Source organism: Alligator mississippiensis, chromosome 2, assembly GCF_030867095.1.
Source record: "Alligator mississippiensis isolate rAllMis1 chromosome 2, rAllMis1, whole genome shotgun sequence".
Lineage (NCBI taxonomy): Eukaryota > Metazoa > Chordata > Crocodylia > Alligatoridae > Alligator > Alligator mississippiensis.
In genome coordinates this window covers 1,398,708-1,422,528 of record NC_081825.1, presented here as the reverse complement: position 1 = coordinate 1,422,528, position 23,821 = coordinate 1,398,708, and positions in this window count along the sequence as shown.

Here is a 23,821-nt window from a genome sequence, read left to right as displayed (position 1 = left end):
TGCAGCTGCCAGGCATGCACCTGAGAAGCTCTTCCAGTTGACAGTGAAGCCAAAAGTGGGCTGCTGCCCCTCACCATGCAGCTGCTGGGACCTGCACAGCAGTGCGGGCCGGATGGGCGCCTGTGTGGCTGACCCGGCCATCCTGTACTTGCCGGAGAAGCTGCCGTCTACTTCCATATCAAAGAAGTGCATCTGGGAGCCCAGCTCGTTCTACCACTGCCCGGACAGGACGCACTGCATGGGAGCACATGGGTCAGTACAGGGCACACGTGGCACCCACAGGAGAGGCCACCCTGCCCACTGCTCCAGGCCCCATGTCCAGCAGGACGAGGCAGGGGCAGGTGCCCATGCTGGACCCGTGCCCCCCGTGCAGCCGCCTAAAGCAGGGTGCTCCGTGGCACCGGCTGCAGGACGTCTCTGCCGGAAATGCCCAGGCTTGCGGCCCAAGGCGGTGAAGGGAGGCCAGACTGGCGAGGCGCTGCACCCAGGAGGGCAGGGATAGCTGACCTTTCAGGGCCTTGCTGGTGGCTTTGGCCCTGGGCTCCCTTCTCACCTGGCAGTTGCATTTTTGGCCGGCTCCTGCCCCGCACGGAGGTTTCCACCCCCTCGGCAAAGTGACTTCTAAAAGAGCAGAAGAAAGCCTGGCTGCTTCCCTGGGCCAGCAGAAGCCATGAAGCATGACCCAGACCTTTTTTTTTATTTTTCAAGACATTTTTTGTGTTCCCAGCTGTGGTATAAAAAAAGAAAAGGCGTTGAACTTTGATAAAAAAAAAAAAGGTTGTAAAGATAAAACAAAAGGCGTTGTGTAAAAGTGTAGACTAGGAAAAGAGGAAGAATGTCTGGCCTTGTAGTAATCAGCAGTTACTGAGACAGCAAGAAAAACGTGTTTTGTAATAAAGAAATGAAAATAATGTTTTTGTAACTGTTACTGCAGCTAGGTTTCTAAACATTTCACTATATGTTCACGTGAATTGTAGGTGGCTGTTAAAAAGATATGTAAGCTTTTTGCTTTAACGTTTAGGCAGGGAGCCCCCTCCAAGTGCACGGTGAATCCATGTCACTTTGGGGCCCCTCCTACAGCTGTAGCTCTATTCAAATAAAGCTTCTACTGACCTGACCCAAAAGTTTGCTGCGTGTGTTTTCCACGACACAGCCAAGTCAAGTCCAAATCCGTGAGTCAGTCCAGGACCATAAGTGGCCCTACAACTGGCAAAAATCCTCCACCCCCCCCCCCCAGGGCCTTCAGATACTTGCAAAGTCTTTTGGTGGGTGTCCTACACTCGAGCCCAAGCCCAAAGGCTTGGGGTTCAGATGCCCCGAAGTTTCACCTGCCCTCAGCCATACAGCCACAAGAGCAAGCTAGGGGGGGCCTCCCATTTCCATAAAGCAGGCTTCAGGCCCTAACACCTTGGCAAGTACTAAACCATACCAGAACAGTTATCCCTGAGAATGCTTAAGGAAAACTGCCTTCATGGACCAGATACATGGTGTTTCCTGGCAACCCGACCCGCCAGGGCAAGCACCTGGTCCCCTGCCCTGGGCACCACCACCGCACCTTGCTCCACGATGCCACCCCCAGCAACGCCGGGCTCAGGGCCAGGGCCAGGGCCAGCGGGAGGCAGATTTCCCTCACTATTTCTCCAGCGTCTGCAGGCATCAGACGTGCCACCTTGTCCTGCTGCAGCAAAGGGGCGGCTCCGTCCTTCCCGCCTACTCGGGGCAGCTGGGCTGCGGGGGAAGGAGCAGTTCCCGAAACTGAAGTGTCCGATGCCTCACTGCACTGCTGCCCACATCCTGGATACCGAGTGCCTGGTGTCAATAGTGAAAGCGATAGGGAGTAGGGTAGGGCAGGGCAAAGCAGGGCCAAGCCAGGGCCAGGGCGACTCTCTGGAGACAGGAGCAGGGTGGTGCTGGGTCTCTGTCTGGCAGCTCTGTTCACCTGCTGCCCTTTGCCTGCAGGCAGAGGAGGACCTGGGATGGGGACATCACCCCCTTTGCTTCCTGCTCCATCCAAACTTTAAACACAGCTGCTGGGAGCAGCACCTGAGCACCCGACAGGCACTAACAACTCTCCCTCCTTTTCAAAGGGCTTTGTGGTCCGTTCATGCCACTCTCCTTTCTGTGCATATAGCAGGTGTCGCTGTGTATTTCCTAGCCCTGCCAGCTGCTTCCAGTTCATGCTGAAAGCCCTGACCCTGGTGTGGTCATTTTAACTCAAGCGAAGGTGAACTCCGGTGCAGAGACTGGGAGCCGGGCTGGATGCTCACAAGGGCGAGATTTTGTATGAGAAATCTGAGTAAGAGGAGTGCACTAAACTGGTCTAATGGCAACATCCTCTGACTATCTGTCCAGCTGGTTGCACTTTCTAAACTTAACATATAATCCAGCCCATTTGTACACGTGCCATCAATACTGCATTTTGCTTTGCTTTGATCTTAAACTGGATAACATAGTGCTGGAACCCCACCCAAAAACTGTGTCATATTGCTGCAGCACATCAGCTAAGAACAAGTGGTGTCCAAGAAACTTGATCTCCTGGGGGACGGTGCCCAAGAAGGCATGCTGTGGATCAAGGGCCTGATGTGGGCATCGTGTATCTGGACTTCAGGAAGGCTTTGGACAGAGTCCCACATGACCTTCTCATTCACGAACTGGAGAAATGTGGGTGGGACACAGGTCCTGTAAGGGGGAGAGAAGACTGGCTCAGTGGCTGCCAGCAAAGGGCAATTCTGTCTGGGCCCATGTCAGGATGGTGGGAGGCTTCGAGTGGAGCCCCACAGGGGCTGCTCATCCTGTGTATTGATGATGTGGACACTGGCACAGAAAGCTTCTGGAGCAAGTTTGTGTAGGGCACAGCAGGGCACGGGGAAGGGCTGTGAACACGCTAGAGGACAGAACACAATGTAGACGGATCTCGACAGACGGGAAACTTGGGCTGGAGCTGACAGGATGTGGTCCAGTGCCTCTGGCTGTGCTTGGAAGCAGAGGCAGGGCCAGGTGGAGCCGGGGGAGCTGCTCAGCACCGAGCAGGTGTGCAGTGGGGCCAGGCAAGAGCAAGATGCCGGGGGCAGGGCTCAGCCGTCCCTGGAGGACAGGATCGAGGTCCTGTCTCTCTGGGCCGTAAATGTTACGGACGTGGCCACAGTTGGTTCCCACCTGGAGCTTCCCTGCGCTCCACCTGCTGCCGGCATCCCACTGCTGCCACCCCTTCCAGACCTGGCTGTTCCCTTGCCTGGGCCAGGCCTGACTCTTGACCTTCCGTGGGCACAGTCCCCATCCTGGGCCTGCTGCGGTACACATGCTGAAGACAATGCATTGTCCCCCATGCAGGCAGCCCCACACGTGCCCCCTGCTTCCTGGGACCCACGCTGCCCTTCTGTCTCCCCTCAGCTGCTCCAAGGCAGTCCCCTGCTCAAGGCCCATCTCAGCCGCCTGATCCCACTCCTCACACCCTCCAGCCAGCCCAGGGCTGACCTTGCCCCAGGAGCCTCAGCACCAGCCTCCAGCCCTCCCACACCCACATGCCACCCTGGGCCTCTGCCACCTGACTCCAGCCTCCAGCCCTGGCAGGAAGCCACTGTCCTGCCCTGCACTGGCTGCACCAGCCTGCCGTGGACGGCCCCTCTGCCCAGCAGCTCTACCAGCCCCTTTTTCTCAAGAAGCTCCTGGGACCAGAACTGTCCCTGCCTGTCGCCCGTGGGCTGTGTAAGGGGCTGTACAGAGGGGAAATCACCTCCGCGCCCCCTGCCACTGCAAGTCCTCTGCAGGAAGCCCCTCGGGGATAGGCTGGGACTGCTCTTACGCCTGCAGAAAGTGCTGTGGGGAAACACTGAGGATTGCCTCTGCGAGCCCTGCGTGGGAGAGGCTGTCACGGGGAGCGGGTCTCACAGGGCGGTGCAAGGATGCATCGCGTCCAGGTCATGGCAGAGGTTGCCCAGCAGTGCACAGCCCGGCCTGGGGTGCAAGCAAAGGGGCATGTCGTTGCGTGCTGCAGGGACAGGTTGCTGCAGTGCGGTGGGGGGTGCCTGCCTCCCACATGTCATGGTGCAGTGCGAGCGCCTGCCCAAGGTCACAGGGCAGCTGTGCTGCGCTGTGCATGGAGGGGCTACCTTGGTGCTTTCAGCACAGGCCCCCCATGCAATGAGCCTTGGGGACCCTGCTAAGCCCGGCCCCTCGCTCAGCACGTTGCAGGCACTTGCTGCCCCTGGACCAAGGCTAAGACCAGCGCTGGTCCTGCCCCTTCCCGGCGTGGGTCCTCCCAGAGAGCACCCGGGGAGAGGCTGACCTGGGGAAAGGTGGCCGGTGTGGGGACAATCACAGCCTGGGGCAGCATGGACACAGCCTGGCCCCTCGCACACAAGGCACCCTTATGCATCTCCACACCAGAGTTCACGTTTGCCTAAGTTAAAATAACATTCCTGAGCCGGGGCTTTCATCTAGGACTGGAAGCAGTCAGCAGGGCTGTTAAACAAGAGGAATTACAAGACATGACTAATAAACAACTTCAGGAACTACTTTGTCTCCCTTTCAGTTTCACTGTGACACCAGGCACCCGGTTTTCAGCACCACTGCAGCAGCTGTGAGAGGCACCGGGCTGGAGAGGGCTCAGCCCACTTGTGGGAGCTGCTTCTTCTCCGCAGCCCAGCTGCCCCGAGCCAGCGAGTCAGTGACCGAGCGGGGAGGACGGAGCCGCCTCTCTGCTGCAGCAGGACCCGGCAGCACGGCTGACACCTGCAGATGTTATCACAGAAAGAAAACAGCCAAACTGCGCTTTGGGCCAGACAAGACTGCAGGCAGAGGTGTCAAAGAGGCATGGTGTGGGGTGGCCCAGGGAGGATTTCCAGCCAGGATCCCAAACGAAAACCAGTTTCTTATTTGAGCCATTATACTTAGTGCAGTGGCCAGTTGGGGGAGAGGACTCGGGGAGGAGGCAGCCTGGCAGGTCCAAGCCACGTTTTAGGCCGGGCAGGGCTGCACTCAGGGGTCTTCAGGACAGTTCCCCCGGTAGCATCGACAGAGAGTTTGGGGTTCCCCAAAAAGTATTTTGCCCCCATAATTCCATCCTCATCTGATCTTCATTTAGGGCACTGTACTTGATACAGGATATTGTTTTACATATTAATTAGTAAATATGCATAGATTATTCAATTCTTTATCTGCTGAACATATCATTCAAGAATAACAAGCTTTACTTGGGTGTAGGTTAAGGAGTAAGGAAGCAACTTCAGTTCATCCCCTGCAGTGCATGGTTTGGGCTGCGCCGTGGCAGGACTCATAGATTCATAGATTCATAGATGTTAGGGTCGGAAGAGACCTCAATAGATTATCGAGTCCGACCCCCTGCATAAGCAGGAAAGAGTGCTGGGTCTAGATGACCCCAGCTAGATACTCATCCAACCTCCTCTTGAAGACCCCCAGGGTAGGGGAGAGCACCACCTCCCTTGGGAGCCCATTCCAGACCCTGGCCACTCGAACTGTGAAGAAGTTCTTCTAATGTCCAGTCTAAATCTGCTCTCTGCTAGCTTGTGGCCATTGTTTCTTGTAACCCCCGGGGGCGCCTTGGTGAATAAATACTCACCAATTCCCTTCTGTGCCCCCGTGATGAACTTATAGGCAGCCACAAGGTCGCCTCTCAACCTTCTCTTGCGGAGGCTGAAAAGGTCCAGTTTCTCTAGTCTCTCCTCATAGGGCTTGGTCTGCAGGCCCTTGACCATACAAATTGCCCTTCTCTGGACCCTCTTCAGGTTATCCGCATCCCTCTTGAAGTGTGGCGCCCAGAATTGCACGCAGTACTCCAACTGCGGTCTGACCAGCGCCCTATAGAGGGGAAGTATCCCCTCCCTCGACCTATTCATCATGCATCTGCTGATGCACGATAAAGTGCCATTGGCTTTTCTGATGGCTTCGTCACACTGCCGGCTCATGTTCATCTTGGAGTCCACTAGGACTCCAAGATCCCTTTCCACTTCCGTGCTACCCAGCAGGTCATTCCCTAGGCTGTAGGTGTGCTGGACATTTTTCCTCCCTAGGTGCAGCACTTTGCATTTCTCCTTGTTGAACTGCATCCTGTTGTTTTCTGCCCACTTGTCCAACCTGTCCAGGTCTGCTTGCAGCTGTTCCCTGCCCTCCGGCGTGTCCACTTCTCCCCATAGCTTTGTGTCATCTGCAAACTTGGACAGAGTACATTTGACTCCCTCGTCCAAGTCACTGATGAAGACATTAAAGAGTATCGGTCCAAGGACCGAGCCCTGCGGGACCCCACTGCCCACACCCTTCCAGGTTGAGACCGACCCATCTACCACGAGTCTCTGGGTGCGACCCTTCAGCCAATTCGCCACCCACCGGACTGTGCAGTCATCCAAGTCACAGCCTCTTAACTTGTTCACCAGTATGGGGTGGGATACCGTATCAAAGGCCTTCCTGAAGTCTAAGTATACGACATCCACCCCTCCTCCTTTGTCCAGGCGTTTCGTAACCTGGTCATAGAAAGAGACTAGGTTGGTCAGGCACGATCTGCCCGCCACAAACCCATGCTGGTTTCCCCTCAGCATAATTTGTCCTGCCGGGCTCTCACAAATGTGAGCCTTGATAATTTTTTCAAAGACTTTACCAAGGATGGAGGTGAGACTGACTGGCCTATAGTTGCCCGGGTCCTCCTTCCTCCCCTTTTTGAAAATGGGAACCACGTTAGCCCTTTTCCAGTCCTCCGGGACTTGGCCCGTGCGCCACGAGCATTCGAATATTCCCGCCAGTGGCTCTGCAATGACGTCGGCCAGTGCCTTCAGCACCCTCGGATGGAGCCCATCCGGGCCTGCCGATTTAAAGGCATCCAGTTCTTCCAAGTGACTCTGCACCATCTCAGGATCTACATATGGAAGTCTGGTGCCTTGCTGCTGCCTCTCTACAACCCTAGTGAGAGACTTGTCGTGCCCCTCGCTTAGGAACACGGAGGCAAAGAACTCATTGAGGAGTTCAGCCTTGTCCCCCCTGTCCGTCACCAATTGTTTCTGCCCATTTAGCAGCGGTCCTATTCCTCCCTGGGCCTTCCTTTTACTCCCAATATATCTAAAAAACAATTTCTTGTTGTCTTTTACTTGGGTTGCCATCCTCAGCTCCATGGTAGCTTTGGCCCATTTAACTGCCTCCCTACAAGCACGAGCAGAGGAGGTATATTCATCTTTAGAGATCTCACCCCGTTTCCACTTTTTATGTGCTCCCCTTTTGGCCCTTAGGCTGCCCTGGATTTCTCTGGTCAGCCATGGAAGCCTTCTGGCCCCTTTCCCTTTTTTGCCTCGCTCGGGGATCGTCTTGCTTTGTGCCCGAAGGATCGTTTCCTTAAGGCACAGCCACCCTTCTTGGGCTCCCATCCCTTCAAAACTCCTACTGTGCAGTGCGTCCTTGACTAATTGCCTGAGTGCAATGAGATCAGCTTTCCTAAAGTCTAGCACTTTCACCCTACTAGTTACCTTACCCACTCGACGTCTTACGTTGAATTCTATTATTAGGTGATCACTGTCCCCCAAATGGCTACCGATCTGGAGGTCCCCTATCATGTCATCTCCCGTTGCCAATACCAGATCCAGTACGGCATTCCCCCTAGTGGGACCATGCACCTCCTGTGTCAGGTGGAGGTCCTGTACACAGGTTAGAAACCTGCGTGAGCGATGGGACCTTGCTGTCTGCGTCTCCCAGCAGATGTCCGGGTAGTTTAGCTCCCCCATGACTACCGCCTCTTTAGCTTTTATGGTCTCTGAGAGTTGCCTCAGGAGCCCCGCATCTATTTCTTCCCCTTGATGTGGGGGTCTGTAATAGACCCCTACCACCAAATCCCTTTCTCTTTGCCCCCCATGTAGCCTAAACCACAATCCTTCTACTTCCTCAACCTCGGATTCTGTCTTGATGAGGGTTGATGTATATTGCTCACTGACATAAAGTGCAACCCCCCCCCCCTTTCTTCCCCGACCTGTCCTTTCTATACAATCTATAGCCCTCAATATGTCCCGCCCAGTCATGGGACGAATCCCACCAGGTCTCTGTTAGCCCCACTAAGTCATAGGTGTTTAGTGCAAGCAGGAGCGCTAGTTCATCCTGCTTGTTCCCCATGCTCCTAGCATTAGTATATAGGCACTTGAGCCCTGCGACTGGTGCCTTTGCTGCCCCCCCCGCTCCGAGTCCCAAGGGGCCCTTTGATTCTTACCTTCTTGTTTCTTACCTGTTCTGTAGTGCTGGTCTCCCCATGGCTTTCAGGTTTCCAATGCTCTCTTTCTTCAGGCTGGGCTGTCCTTGTGGGTGCCACATGGTTTGGTGGTCCACAGCTTCCCCTGCCCTCGTACTCACCTCCCCCCAACGAGCCTAGTTTAAAGCCCGCCGGAGGAGATCCGCCAACCTAGTGGGGGCCTGAGCCCATCTCACAAGGCACCATCTCCCCCCGCACTGCGCAGTAACCCTGCAGCACCCTGTGGGCTGTGCCACAGCCCATTGCACCTGTCGCTGCGCAGGACTGGCCGCTGCACACAGACATTGCATCTGGAAGTGCCGCAGGAAGCTGCTGCGACGGTGGTGTCAGGCTCCCAGGTGCTGCTCCTGTTGCTGATCCTGGGCACTGTGGCCGTCCCAGGAACCAGCGCCGGTAAGTGGCAATCACTGTAGCTGGACCGGGGGTGGGACAGAGCCTAGTCCTGATGCAGAGTCCTGCTCTGCTCCATGTGTGGAGGCCAGGCTGTGAGGTCCCAGTGCTTTCCAAGCAGTGGGACCAGACCAATGCCGAGAGGGGCTGAGCCCAGGCCCTGGTTCCGGGTCCCTGATGCAGACTCGGGCACACGAAGGCTCCCCCAGAGCAGGGTAGGTCGAGTGTCTGGACTGTGCGGGGCCCATGCCTGGGACGGGGTGTGTGGGGAGCACGACCGGGCTGTGGGACATGGTGCGTGGCCCCTCCAGGCTAGGCCTGTGCCCTGCGGGGTCAGTCCCATCCCTCCTCCCCAGCCCCTGCCCTGCACCCAGCCAGCTCTGCCCTGTCCTGGTGGCCCACCACTCCCTCGCTCTGTGCCCCCACTCCCGCCTGGCGCAGCCCCGTGTCCATCCTCTGCAGCCCCTCCAGGAGGGGGCAGCAAGCACCCGAGGGCCCTGGCATCTGCCCCCGCTAGTGCTGACTCGTCACTCCTGCAGGCTGCCACTGCTACCTGCATTTCTACACAGGGGTGACAGATCCTGGCTGGGACGTGCCTGACTTCACTGCCATGGTCTACGTGGATGACCAGCATATTCTCCACTATGACAGTGAGACGCGGAGACAGGAGCCACGCGGGGACTGGGTGCAGGGGGCCGTCGGCCCCGACTTCCAGGACATGGAAACCATGTACTTGCAGGGCTGGCAGGACGGATTTAAGCAGAACTTGGTCACGCTGCGGCATCACTACAACCAGACCAGGGGTGAGTGTGAGCAGGCAGGTGTGGGCAGGAGGCCGTGGGGCCTTGGGGACTGGGTGACTGATGAGGGCATCAGGGAAGCACCTGCCCATCAGCAGCTCGGGGTGGGGAGTCAGGAGAGCATCGCATTGTCTCGTGTCTGGTCTGTGTGTCCCTGCTGCCAGCTCCTCCCTGCAGTTGCCTTGAGCAGGGGCTGGGGCAGGGGCAGGAGCTGGGGTGCAGGCGCCTTGTAGCTTGTAGCTGCAGTCTCAGTCTCCAGCCAAGAGGTCAGGGGGCTGCAGGGGCAGCACTCTCCCCCTCCCATGCATATGGTGTCAGCAGCATCCCCTGGCCTGTGCCCAGCAGACCGAGGCTCTGGTGATTCCCTGGCCTGGAAGGTCAGCGCCTCAGTGCCTGTTACACAGACTCCTTCCACCCCTTCCACCTGGGCTGTCTGTCTCCTGCAGCAGGATCCCAGCCCTTGTCCCCGGGTGGGAGCCCCCAGGCCAATGCATGGAGGGAAACCTCATGAGCCCGATAGCAATGGGAACAGCTGTTCTCTGTCCTGCCATGAGTCAGTGCACAGCTCCCCAGCTCACGCCCTGTCCTGTTGTCCGGAGCTCCCTGAGCCCTGCCCAGAGCATCTCAGGGTCACGGACAGGTGAGCTGTGGTTGAGGTTGGCCCTTCTGGCCTCCAGACCCTGCTCTGCCTTCCTGAGAAGGGTCAGCCAGGGGCTGTCACTGCCCTGCCACGTGCCACCAGGGCCGTGCTGCCACCTCCCACATGCACCAGAGACGGGTGCCCAGGGCAGCTGGCTGCAGGGCTCTGTGTCACCAGCCTGGGCAGCTGGATCTCCTGGGATGGGGTGCAAGAAGCTAGTGTGACTGGTGCCGTCAGTGAGGGCAAGGGTTGCAGCTCCCGTTCCTGGGGGTCCCGTCTGCGCTTCTGCCCAGCCCAGACCCCTTCCCACCCTGCCTACTGCTCCCTACAGAGCCGGCTCTGCTCCTGCTGAGCCCCCTGAAGCACCGCTCTGCTTTCTGGCCTGCCCCTTCCTCCCCAACCTTGCCCTTCACCTCCACCCTCCTCCCCAGCCCTGGGCTCCTGCTCTTCCAGGGTGCATGGGGACTGCAGTTGTGTCCCCTCAGCCTTGTTCTCCATGACTGGAGCCCCTGAGCTGTTCTAGTGCTGCCCCCACCCCATCCCTGGGGTCAGCTCTGCCCCTGCCCAGCCTGGCAGCTCTCGGGCACCTGCTCCCTGGGCTGTGATCATGACCATGACTAGGTCCTGGATCTGTGTGTTTCAGGGTCTCGCACTCTCCAGCTCATGTACTGCTGTGGGACACGCTGCCCCTGTCCCTGCCCAGGTCAGGTCTCCCAGCTGGGCAGAGTCCATGTGCCTGGCCGCATGTCTCTGAACCAGAGATCAGCTGTATGGGACCCTGTTCCTGCAGCCCCGAGCCCAGCACAGCCGTGTCTCCCATCCCCTGTGCTCCCACCCCAAAGCTGTCAGCTCCTGCCTGAAATGGGTGCTGGAGCCAGTTTGTGTGGCCAAGTGCGGGGCCCAGCCCGGCCTCCTGTCAGGGGTGCCGAGGACCCAATAGGAGTGGTCCCTTTAATAGGTGTCTCCTCCATCCCAGGGTGTCCCGTGGCACAGGTGAGCCACAGGCCTTCATCCCAGGGTGGACGCACCATCCTGTCCTGCCAGGTCCATGGCTTCTACCCCAGGGACATGGCTGTTCTGTAGCTGGAAAATGGGGAGGCACAGCCTCAGGAGACGAGCTGCTCGTGGGTCCTTCCCAGTGGAGACGGGACCTACCAGACCTGGGCCACCATCGAGATCGACTCGAGCAGCAACCATGACTACACCTGCAGCGTGGAGCACGTGAGCCTGGGTGCAGCCCTGAAAGTGGCCTGGGACAAGGGCAGGATGGGTGAGTGACCCCCGTGCACACGGGAGGGAGAAGAAACATGGTGCTCGGGGAGCGAGGGGCTGACTGACCCCACTGAGCGGGGAAGGAACTGGGGGTCGGAGGATGCAGGGGGCGCTGATGGGGAGGGGGGACTGGGCCCATGCAATGTTGGGGGCAAGTTTGGGGGTTCCTCTTGCTCACAGGCCCCTTCCCTCTTCCAGAGTCCGACCTGATGCCGACTGTCATCATGCTGGTCATTCTGGTCATGGCCACGACAGTCACAGCTGTTACCTTCTGCAATATGTGCTGGACAAAGCCCTCAGGGCCAGGCCTTCGATACGGTATCCCACCCCATACTGGTGAACAAGCTAAGTGGCTGTGATGTGGATGACTACACAGTCCAGTGGGTGGCAAATTGGCTAGAGGGTCGCACCCAAATAGTCGTGGTGGATGGGTCGGTCTCAACCTGGAAGGGTGTGGGCAGTGGGGTCCCGCAGGGCTCGGTCCTTGGACCGATACTCTTTAATGTCTTCATCAGCGACTTGGACGAGGGAGTCAAATGTACTCTGTCCAAGTCTGCAGATGACACAAAGCTATGGGGAGAAGTGGACACGCCGGAGGGCAGGGAACAGCTGCAGGCAGACCTGGATAGGTTGGACAAGTGGGCAGAAAACAACAGGATGCAGTTCAACAAGGAGAAATGCAAAGTGCTGCACCTAGGGAGGAAAAATGTCCAGCACACCTACAGCCTAGGGAATGACCTGCTGGGTGGCACGGAAGTGGAAAGGGATCTTGGAGTCCTAGTGGACTCCAAGATGAACATGAGCCGGCAGTGTGACGAAGCCATCAGAAAAGCCAATGGCACTTTATTGTGCATCAGCAGATGCATGACAAATAGGTCCAGGGAGGTGATACTTCCCCTCTATCGGGCGCTGGTCAGACAGCAGTTGGAGTACTGCGTGCAATTCTGGGTGCTGCACTTCAAGAAGGATGTGGATAACCTGGAGAGGGTTCAGAGAAGGGCCACTCGTATGGTCAAGGGCCTGCAGACCAAGCCCTTCGAGGAGAGACTAGAAAAACTGGACCTTTTCAGCCTCCGCAAGAGAAGGTTGAGAGGCAACCTTGTGGCTGCCTATAAGTTCATCATGGGGGCACAGAAGGGAATTGGTGAGTATTTATTCACCAAGGCACCCCCGGGGGTTACAAGAAACAATGGCCACAAGCTACCAGAGAGCAGATTTAGATTGGACATTAGGAAGAACTTCTTCACAGTTCGAGTGGCCAAGGTCTGGAACGGGCTCCCAAGGGAGGTGGTGCTCTCCCCTACCCTGGGGGTCTTCAAGAGGAGGTTAGATGAGTATCTAGCTGGGGTCATCTAGACCCAGCACTCTTTCCTGCCTATGCAGGGGGTCGGACTCGATGATCTATTGAGGTCCCTTCTGACCCTAACATCTATGAATCTATGAATCTATGAATCTAGGTCATGCCCAGGTCTGGGGTTAGCAGGGGTTGGGAGGGCTCATCACTGCTGAAGGGAAGGAGGGAGGGCTCAGCACGGCCGTGCCTGGGACCTGGGGGGACAGGGCTCTGGGCTCCCCAGTCCACACACCCCTGGGGCCACAGCAAACAGACCCCAGCCCCAGCGCTGCGAGGCTGCCTTGCTGGGGCCCTGAGGGTTGCTCTTGGCTCCACATGGACCATGCCCCGCAGCACATCCCCCTCCCCCGTGGGGGTGTCCTAGCCCCACGTCCCAGTCTGAATCCCTGGCTCCATGCTGCTCAGGCAGCTCCTTTCTGGGCTGACCCCAGGTCAGAGCCGTCCCCAGTTGTGGAAGTAGCTGCAGTCGCTGACCTGTCCCATCTCTCTGTAGTCAGACAGGCAGCTGAAGATAAAGTAGCACATACATAGCCCCCTTCTACAGAGCAGTGCCTGGTGAGCGCGAAGCCCCTTCCTCTCTCCCCCACCCCGGTGCCATGGGCTCTGTGCAGAGCTGCCCCTGGGCAGGCAGCATCACCCAGCCCCGCGCTGCCTCCCCGCAGCTGCTGGGTGGTGCGGGGAGGCTGGGCCTCGCTCCTGTCTGGGGAGTCACAAGGGCACCCGTCAGCCTGGAGTCTGCGGGTCTTGTGGGCGGGGGTTGGTTCAGGGCATGGGGGACATTGGGCTGGGGGAACCGGTCCCTGCACTCAGGGAGCTCTGACCCATCTTCCTTCTCTCTCAGCCCATGAAGCCCCGGACAGTGAATCCTCAGAGAGCTGCGGTGAGTGTCACTGTGATGGACCCGACTCAGGGGAGGGCACTGGGGCAGGGGTGGTGGGTAAAGTGGGGGCTGTGGGCAGGTCCCAGGAAGCTGATCCAAGACAGGGCAGTCCTGCTGGGTCTCAACTCCATGGGGTTTGAAGGGTGATGAACCAGGCTAGGGAGGGAGCGTCGTGTCGCTGGCAATGTCTGTACCCTCCATGCTCGGGTGTCAGCGCTGGCCCAGCCGGGATCTCGGCGGCTCCTGGGGGTGGGGGGCTCTCCTGCACTTCATGCTTGGAGGCTGCTGTTAGCACATGGACCCCTGGCCTGGGGGGCTATCTCACCCCTGCCCCATCTCCTGTGCACTGGGCAGGGCTGTTTCCTGGGCTGTCAGGTCTCGCCTCCCTCCTGTGGAGCTGGGAGGTCTGGCTGGGTATGGGGCCATGGGGCTCTGGGCAATGCCACCTCCTCGGTGCGAGCCCTGGGCAAGGGACAGGGACAAGGGCCAGCTCACAGGTGCAGCTACCAGCCTGGTGACCTGGCCAGCCCCTGGCAGCCAATGCCTGGTCCCCAGTCGCTGCAGGACAGAGTGAGCGCAAAGAGCCTCCTGGCAGTGCTGGCAGCAGTTTGTGCCCACCTGGCTCTCCTGAGCCTGGGGTAGGAGGTGCAGGATGGGGCTGCAGGATCTCATGGGGCCAGAGACACCTAGCTAATGCCTGTCCTTCCGCTGTGCACAGGGAGCAATGTCTCCTTTGACACCTGCACCAAAAGACCCCTGGTCTGGGCGCACCTGGGGTGACAACAGTGGCCCCTGCGGATATGCCCACTGGGCAGATGCTAGCTGGTAGCCACATGCTCAGCCAGCATGGATAGTGTGGGTAGGGAGCCAGAACCCACGGCAGGGCCCACAGTGCTCACACGCCCACTGCCCACAGACTCCACCACTGTCTTCGTGGGCCAGTGCTTCAAGGACAAGAGCAGGGAGGAATCGCTCCGCACCATGTGGCTGCTGAGGGAGGAGGTCAACTCCAAGAAGGACGACTGGAAAACAACTAGGTGAGTCAGGCAGGCAGAGCCCTGGGGCTCGGTGGGGCATGAAGGGTCGTCCCAGGCATCCCCGTGCCCTGTCCTGCGAGCCAGAGCTGCGCGGGGAGGCATCAGGTCCTGCTGCTCTCTGGCGCCTTTGCCCGGCCACCCTCGGGGAGTGCCTGGCCAAGGGCCCCGTGGGTCTGTGGCTGTGGTGTGGTGGGTGCTGCCCCTGTGGTGCATGGCCCTGGGCTGGGCTGCTGGCACCCTGGGAGGCAAGCCTGGTGCATGGAGCTCCCCCAGGCAGCGGTCCTTGGCGCCAGTCAGCAGGGGCTGGGGACCAGGCCTCCCTGGGGGCTTCACTCCTGCAACAGCTGATGCTGCCTGCGTGTGCCATGCAGCATCAAGTGTGTGGCCCTGTCAGCTCTGTTCTCCTGATGCTGGGGTTCCCCACAGGACCAGCTCCAACATATTCACCCGCATTGCATGAAGAAAGGAGCAGACCCCGGCAATGCACACCCCCCCCCCACCCCCATGTGCACGTATCCCAGCCCCAGGGCTCTTCCCTGTGCAGACTCCACCTTTGCCTGTACTGGGGGTGCAGACCCACCCCATACGCCATCCCATCGGCCTGGGCTCTGCACTGGCTGCATTGCCTGGCTGCCAGGAGGGGAAGCAAACAAGAAACCATACTGTGCAGACCTGACAGAGACCGTTCCCAGATGACTACAAGGAACTCCCTCTACATGTGGGGAGAAGCTGGGGGCAGCACTGAGAGCTGGTCCGGCATGCGCAGAGCTGCTGCCCCTTCTCCTGCGTCTCCCCAGCTGGCATTGGGGACAACATGCTCTGTGCTGCTGTGGGCCCGGTGGGAGCTGAGATACGTGCACGTGTGGCCATTCAGGGGGAGTAATAAATGACAAGCCTAATAACCTGTCTCATGTCTCTTTTGTGGCCCAGTGCATCTGTGCACTGCCATGCTCTGCTGAGCCCAGGGGTCCTGCAGCTGTGCCCACACCTCCTGCCCCTTTTACGGCTTGGGCCCCATTCCCCTGGCTGCCCATTCCCAAGGGTGCAGGGATGCAGGATGGGACTGAGTGGCTGGCAATGCTGCCCTGGGTGCAAGCAGGTGTCCAGTGACAAGCAGGGCATGGGTTACTGACTTTGTCCCTGACTGGGGATCTCTCCCTGTACGGACTTCTCAGACCTAGCCTCAGGTCCCTTGTGCTTTCCCTTTCCTGTAAGGCAGACGGTTTTGACAAAAAAGATACCAGATAAGCACAGAGTCATTCACCCATCATGAGTAATCCCTCTATGGACTTCCAGGAAGAAAAGCAGCTCACATCACAAATCTTGGCCACACCTGCTCAGCAGGGGCATCAAAGGGGTCTTGCAGGGAGCTGAGGCACAAGTCCCTGCCTGCAGAGACTCACCAAACCCACAAGCAGCTCCAGCTCCCAGCAATGATGCAGAGCATTGGCTTCATCATGGTCCTTGCCCTGGCTGGGGTGACCCTCAACATCCCTTTAAATTACAAGGTACTCACTAGGCAGGTGCAGCACTGGTGGCAGCAGGGATTTCATGCTTCCTCTGCACTGTCTTGAGATGCTGTGGTATGCACTGTTGGGGGATCCTAGGGGTTGGAGCCCAGAGCAGGGAGTGTTGGGGCCTGGCAGGGCTGTGAGTGGGGAGGGGAAGGGGCTGGGACCTGCTCCTCTACAGGAGCTCTGATCTAGGGTACCACAGGATCTGTGCCCCGGAGATCCAGGCTGAGCTGCTGGCTGCCCGGGCAGGGACACTGTCTCCCCCATAGGCAGGAGCAGTGATAGCCCTGGGGTGTGTGACCTCAGCATGAAGGACTCCCAACAGGTAGGCTAGGATGCCACATGGCTGTGACCGTGGCAAGGTTGGGGCAGTATAGACAAGGTCAGGGCACCACAGACATCTCAGGCACTAGCCTAGAGTGTTTCAGCAGCGTGTATGGCCATGCAATGGGTCTGGCAAAGTGCTGACCATGCAGGAGGCCTGGTAGGATGAGTCAGACCCGGGTTTGCAAAGGGGTGTGCTGCCCAAACCAGCACACTGGGAGATTCTTCAGGCCCCCATTCCTTTCCCTGCCCATTGAGAGCTCCCCAGGTGTCAGGATCAGCTGGGCAGAGGCTCCATCAGAGCAATGTCCCTGTGGCGTGCCAGTAGGAGAAGCTCCTACTTTGAGCCTCCCACCTCACCATGCCTGTACACCTTCTGGACTCCACGTGTCTCTCCAGGGGCACCTAAGCCCTGGCAGACCCCCTTTCGAGCCCCACCACAGAGTTCAGGGATAACATGTGCTGCCACCACCCCAAGAAGGGACTGTCTGGTTCCTGTGTCCTTGGGGAAACACAGGCCTAATAGTCCTACAGGTACTCGACCCAATAAAAGAACTTGAGGCACTTCCCCAAGTCAGGGGCCAAAAAGGATGGTCTCGCTTAGTCCGCAGACCCAAGGGGCCTCCTGGGCATAATTAAACCTACCCCTCAATAGTCTCCTACACCAGTCACAAAGGAGAACTTTATTGCTCCTGACAGGATGAGGTAGAATAGGGTAAGAGATAGAGCACTGTCAAGGGATTACCGTTGAGCAAAACAGTCTGGCTGAGGTAGCCGTTTGATACGCAAATGCATCACTGTGAGCTGACTAGCTCTCTAGAAACACTTACAAGTATCATCCAGAAGATGGTAGACAGCTGGCTCAGAGATTTCTAGAGAGAGAGCGTTTCAGTTGGATCAGACTCTCTCCCTGTGTCCTGATGCTTGTGCCATGCTGGAAAAATGGCTTCTCCTCTTTCTTTTTGGACCAGGCCCTTATATAGCCTTTCTGACCTCAGCAGCCCAGTCCAATAGAAGCCAGCAGTGTTGGCCATTAGCCAACCAGTTTAAAAAGCATCACTGGTTACCTGGGCAGAGGAGCAGGGGCCTTTCCCTCCCCCCACTCAGGTGACCAGAGGGACCAGACCCTAGGCACCAGGCTTTTGTCACATAGGCAGGGAGGAAAATCCCCCCTCCCTTAGGGATTTGACCCCAGTGTCCCAAGGTGACAGGGACAGGTTTCTGGAAAGACACAGATGGTGGCATTTCTGCCACTGTCCCTAGCGCGACACCTGGGTATTGACCTCCTCAGCAGCTCCATGTCTGTGGAGGCGACTGCACAGATTTGGGGCTATCTGAAACGGGACAGACCCAGGGAACAGAGTACAGCCAGTAGGCACTTCCCTGCATGGCTCAGTACCCCCAGTGCCAACACCCAGGGATCCCGGCAAGCCAGACTTGTGCGGGGCAGGCACCCCTTTAGGTAGCTTTGCCAGGAAGACTGCACCCCAAAACCTGAGCTCCCAATCCAACACCACCCCACCCCACCCAGCAAAAGCAGCAATACTGCACCCAGGGTAGGAGCAGGGGAAGGTTTTACATTTGAAAGAAGGAAATTAGCAACTGCTCAGGCCCAGCTCCCCCTCTTTGTTCTCCCTGAAGCAAAGGCCCTTTCCTTGTAAAAAGTTTATTCACCCTCACCCTCAGCCTCCCAACACGACCCTTGCACTTGGTCTCTGCCTACACTTGGAGTTTGATTTGTGCATCCTGCAACCCCCCACCTCCCTCTGCCCCCACCCCACACTGTGAGCAGGGATTTTGGCACCCCTTCACAAGTAGGGAACCACACAAAGGAAGGCAGGGTAACATGAGGCTTTATTGTGAGTTGCGCTGTTGGCTACAAATGTCCAACTTGGGATTCTTAAAATTCTAGTTTATTAAGTGGATTGAAACACTGTAATCAGTAAAATCATAAACCTTGGGGCTGGTCCCCACACACACACACACATATGCACACACATACACACACACAGTATCAAGCTACAGAGTCAGGTATACCTATCCTACAAGCGCTGGAGTCTGCCGTCGATGGCCAGTCGAGGCTTCTTTCAGCATGGTGTTATCCTCCAGAAGGGGGTCGCCGGCTGGTCCTCCTGGCTGGACAGGTCTGGTAGAGTTGGCGCTCAAGAGGGCGCCACTGAGGGTCACTTTTCACTGCCTTTTATCTGTCCCTGGCAGACTTTGGTGACTCTCCAGTTTTCAAGTTTGCCCAATCCAGTGGTCATTGACCCTCGTGGGACTTCCCCCCCACTTGGTGGCTACTGGGTGGCATCTGTCAGCCCCAGGGGTCGTCCGCATGAATGTGCAGGTTTGGGAGTCCATTGATGAATTTTGAATAGGGCTCTGGGAGTGGTCGATCCGGAGATATTCAGCCCAAAAGTTGGTCCCTGGCATTGATTAACTCAGGCCAGGGCTTCTAGCCCTTGATCAGTGACGTTTAGAGATTTCCCAGTCGTTACATTGTCTTCTATTGAGTTCTTCCCTTGGTTGATCTGCAGTTTCCCAGGTGTTAAATTCTGTCTGCTACTATGTTACACATTCAATCACATTACACATTCAATCACTGATTCACTCGCTCTTTCAGGAGCCAACCTGATACAGGGAAGGGCAGTTTGATTCCTGCCCTTGTTAACATTGCTACAATGTATAACTTACTTATGAAACTAAAACACATTTAGTTGAAAGTTGAAAGGTGAGGAGTATAAAATATAAGCAACAAAAGTAATGCCATGGCACACAAATAGATAAAAATACCAAAATACAAGGGGAGATACAAAATGCACACATACTAATTTTCAAACACAATTCCATATCTTAAAGTGAAAGAGAGAGGAAGGAAGAAAATGTAGAAAAACAGAAACATATCCAAAGAGGGGAGAGCAAATGCAGGCAAGAGGAAAAGGGGGCCTTCTGCTACAGCGCCAAAACACAGAAGCTGGCCCTACGAGTCTACAACAGCTTTTGCCTATAGAAGAACAGAGCCTAAGGGAGCCAACACTGGCCAGTCAGGAGGAAATGTCCTTTCCTCTGTAGGTTTGGAGACAAGGCCAGCTGGACAACTGGGATCAGGGTGTTGGAGGGACAGAAGACTGCGGTCACCTGGACCCACCACCTGCCAAAACAGGCAATGATGCCAACTACATCCTGCAGCACCGGTGGATCTGTAAGACGGTCCTTGGGTAGGCTTGCCTGTGACACCGTGGGTGCATCTACAGGTGCATTTACTGCACAGTAACTTAGTGCGCAGTAAGTTCATAGATTTCATAGACATTAGGGCTGAAAGGGACCTTAGAAGATCATCAAGTCCAGCCCCCTGCCCCAGGGGCAGGAAGTCAGCAGGGATCATATGATCCCAGCAAGATAAACATCCAAATGTCTCTAGAACGCATTCAAAGTAGGTGCTTGAACCACCTCCAGTGGCAGTCTGTTCCAAACTTTGGAGGCTCGGACAGTAAAGAACTTCTTCCTTATTTCCAGCCTGAAAAGGCCATGGAGGAGTTTGTGACTGTTCAACTTTGGCATCCCTTGGGGCGCTCTGATGAACAAAAACTAACCACATTGGCCTTTTTCCAATCTTCGGGCACTTCACCAGAGTGCCAGGAGCTCTCGAAGATCCATGCCAGCTATGATGCTTGCCAGCTCCTTGAGTACCCTGGGGTGTAAATTGTCAGGGCTGTCTGAAATGAAGGTGTCCAGTATCTCAAGGTGTTCCTTCACGAGGTCAGAATTGATGGAGGGTAAGGAATGTCCCTCACCTGGGTCTCCCTGTCCTGTAATGGGCAGGGGCGTCCCATGCGACTGGTGAAAGACTGATGCAAAATATCCATTAAGCAGGTTGGCTTTTTCCTAGGCATCAGTCATTAGTTGTCCCATCTGGTTTAGCAGGGGTCCAATGTTGCCCTTGCTTTTCCACTGGCTCCTCACATATCTAAAAAAGGGCTTTTTATTGTCCTTGATACATGTAGCCAGCTGGAGTTCAGTCACAGTCTTGTTTTCCTGGTTTGCTCCCTGCAGGTCTGGACCAGAGCAGAGTATTCCTCCTTGGAGGTGGATCCCATCTTCCATCCTTTGTAGGTCTGTCTTTTTAGATGCAGGAGGTCCACTAGATCCCTGGAGAGCCAGGAGGCTGCTGTGCCCTTTTCCTGCCTTTCCTCCGAGATGGGAAAGACTGAGCTTGTGCATTGAGGATCGCTCCCTCTAGGAGCAACCACTCATCCTGAACTCCCCTCCCCTTTGGGTTGTGACCCTTCTGGCCTCACCAACAAGCCTTGTGAGCTTGTCAAAGTCAGCTTTCCTGGAGTCAAGGACTTCTGTATTGCTGACTGACTTGCCAGCTTTATGGCAGATGGTGAAGGTGATCAGCTTGTGGTCGCTGTCACCCAGCTTCCCTTTGATCATTAAGTCGCCGATTAGGTCGTCCTCGGTTGCCAGTACCAGGTTGAGCAGCGCTTTGCCTTTTATTGGCCCATAGACTTCCTGCATCAGATAGAGGTCATCCACGCATGAGAGAAAGCTTTCTGACTGCTCAGATTTGGCTGAGCGCTCTTCCCGCAAGATGTCTGGGTAGCTGAAGTCTCCCTTGATAAGCATGCACCTGGAGTGTGCGACCTCAGGCAATTCCATGGCGAACTCCTGGTCCAGCTCTTGACTTTGGGTGGGAGGTCTGTAATAGACTCCCACCATCATGTCCCCTGTGCCATGTTCCCCACAGATCTTAACCCAGCAGGTCTCCAGCTGTCTACCCTGGTCACCAATGTCAGCTTGCAGGGACGCGTAGCTTTCCATGACATAGAGAGCTACACCCCTTCCCCTTTTGTCATTTGATCCCTCCTGTACAGGGTATAGACATCTATATCCATGGTCCAGTCATGGGTGGAGTCCCACCAGGTCTGCGTTATCCCTATAACGTCGTAATTATTTGTGTTGAGCAGGTGGACAAGTTCCTCCTGTTTATTCCCCAAGCTCTTGACATTGGTGTACAGGCATGCAAGTGTCCCCTTGGGGGCCATTGCCTTGCCTTACCCACAGCTTGCTCCAGGGCTGGGGCAGGGGTGGGCTCCCTTAAGTGCCTTGGCCTGCTGGCTTTGCAAGGGTTGCTCAGCGGGCCTGCAGTGGCGGTAGTCCCCCCGTCCCCCAGTGGGCTTAGTTTAAAGCCCGGTGGAGCAGGTCAGCCAGTCTGGCTGAGAAGAGCCTCCTCCACAGCAGAGAGAGGTGGAGGCCGTCCCTTCCCAGCAGCTCACTGCCTCTCTCTCCAAAGAGCGGACTGTGGTCATGGAAGCCAAAGCCTTCCCAATGACACCAGCACCACAACCTTTGGTTAACTACCTCGATCCTCCTCTCCCTCCACATCCCATAGCCCGAGACTGGGAGGATTGAGGAAAACACCACCTGTGCCCCGAGACCCTTTAGCCCTGCTCCCAAATCCCTGCAGTGCTTCATGACCTGGCTAGGAGCATTCTGAGCCATGTCATTGGTGGACAAAGAGCATAGGGTAGTTGTCAGTGGGCTGAAAGATTTTAGGGATCTTCTCCACAATGTCTCGGATACGGGGTCCCGGGAAGCAGCAGTCTTCCTGGATTGAGCAAATTGTCCCCTCTGCCCCCCTCAGGATGGAGTCTCCCACCACAAACACTTTGAACTGTGTCTTGGGGAAAGCGGGGGCGGTAGCTATGGTTGAGCTGGTGCAGTCTACCGGAGCTCGTGACTTAGCAGGCTCTCCTGGGGCTGCAAGAGGTTCGTACCTCTTCCAAAGCTGTAGCGGTGAGTGGGCCTCGGTGAGGCCGGGCTTGGGGCTGTTGACCACCTTGGCGTTATATCACAGTAAGTCTGTGTGTGGACTGATTTGGGAATAACTAGGCTTATATTTGCTTCCTGCATCATGCATTGCAAATGAATTTGCTACCTGCCCTTCACCTGGTGTCTGCACTGGCTAAGGAGTTCCTGATTGGAGCCGCACCAGGGGCTGGTCTCTGTGGCCGTGACCTGGCAGGTGAGAGTGCGGCGCAGCCCAGGAGACACCATGGGAAACCCGCCAGAGCCGAACCCGGCGGGAGGCTGAGCCGAGCCACGCTGCCTCCTCTCGTGGCTGATCCCATCCCGCAGGTGCCTGGCGCTGATTTCCAGCCCTGCAGGCTGCAGGTCGGCCATCCCGGGCCATCAGGAAGGGCACCAGCCCCATGAGCGGGGTCACCCCCGTCCCCACCCGGGGCTGCACACCGGTGCCACGGCCGCCGGCAGCCATCGCGCCGTGACTGTGAGGGGAGGGCGGCCATTTTCAACATGGGAGCTCCCCTGAGCCAGCACCCCTGCAGGTGTCTGCACAGACAGACAAACCCCCAAACTCCCCTCAGTCTGTCAGCTTTTCTTCCCGGTGCCGGTCCAAAGTCAGACACCGTTATTTCTGCCTCCCTTCTCTCCTCCACCACATGCCTCTTTGACCCATGGGAGATGATTTTTTCCCTCAGGTCTAGCTCTGCTGCCTCCTCTGCCTCAGTTTCCCTCCCTCCAGCCCTTCTCTGGCTCCCAGCTCTGCCCCGTGTGGAGGTGACTTGAGCTCCTGGTCCCATCGCCAGCGTGCCCCCACCACAGCTGAAAGGAAAGGCAAAACAGAAATATTTGGAGCTTCCTCTGCGACCACAGCCAGGGACGGAGGGGAGCACGGTGGGGGACAGAGACTTGGTTTCTATCATCTTTCCTGCACAGAGGCTCCACGCACGGAGAAGAGGGCGCCCGGCCCCGCGCTGCCCTGGCATCGCACCAGGGACCAGCCATGCTGCCCAAGGCCGACCTGCAAGTGCTGCAGCCATGGCCTTCCCTACCCACAGGGAGCGTGCAGCACCCGCCCTGCGCCGAGCACACTGCTGCAGCCAGCGCCCGTCGCATGCGCCTGCGTCTCCCCCTTACTCGTGTGTGTTTGGGCTGAATCCTGGGGCTGACCGCACTCCTGACACAAAAGTGAGTCCGCCCTGGCCGGCCCACGCCATTCATGCCTGACAGGGCCCATGCGAATGCATTCAGGAGAGACCCTGGAAATCTTCATGCTCCCATCAGAGCTGTTCCCAGATGGGTGGGCATGCAATCGTGGGTGTGAAGTGCAGCAGAACAGATGGTAGCCTGGAGTGGGGAGGTGAAGCAGGTGGTGTTTGGACGGTGGGCTGGAAGAGCTGGGAATTGAGTCTGGAGAGGAGAAAACAGAGTGAGGATTTGGCCAGTCTGCAGATCCCTGCAGGGCGAAGCAGAGAGGCTGGAGATGGGCTGTTCTCCGTGGGCACAGGGGACCAGACAGGAGCAATGGTCCTGAGCTGCAGCAGGGCAAGTGGAGGGTGGAGCGAAGCA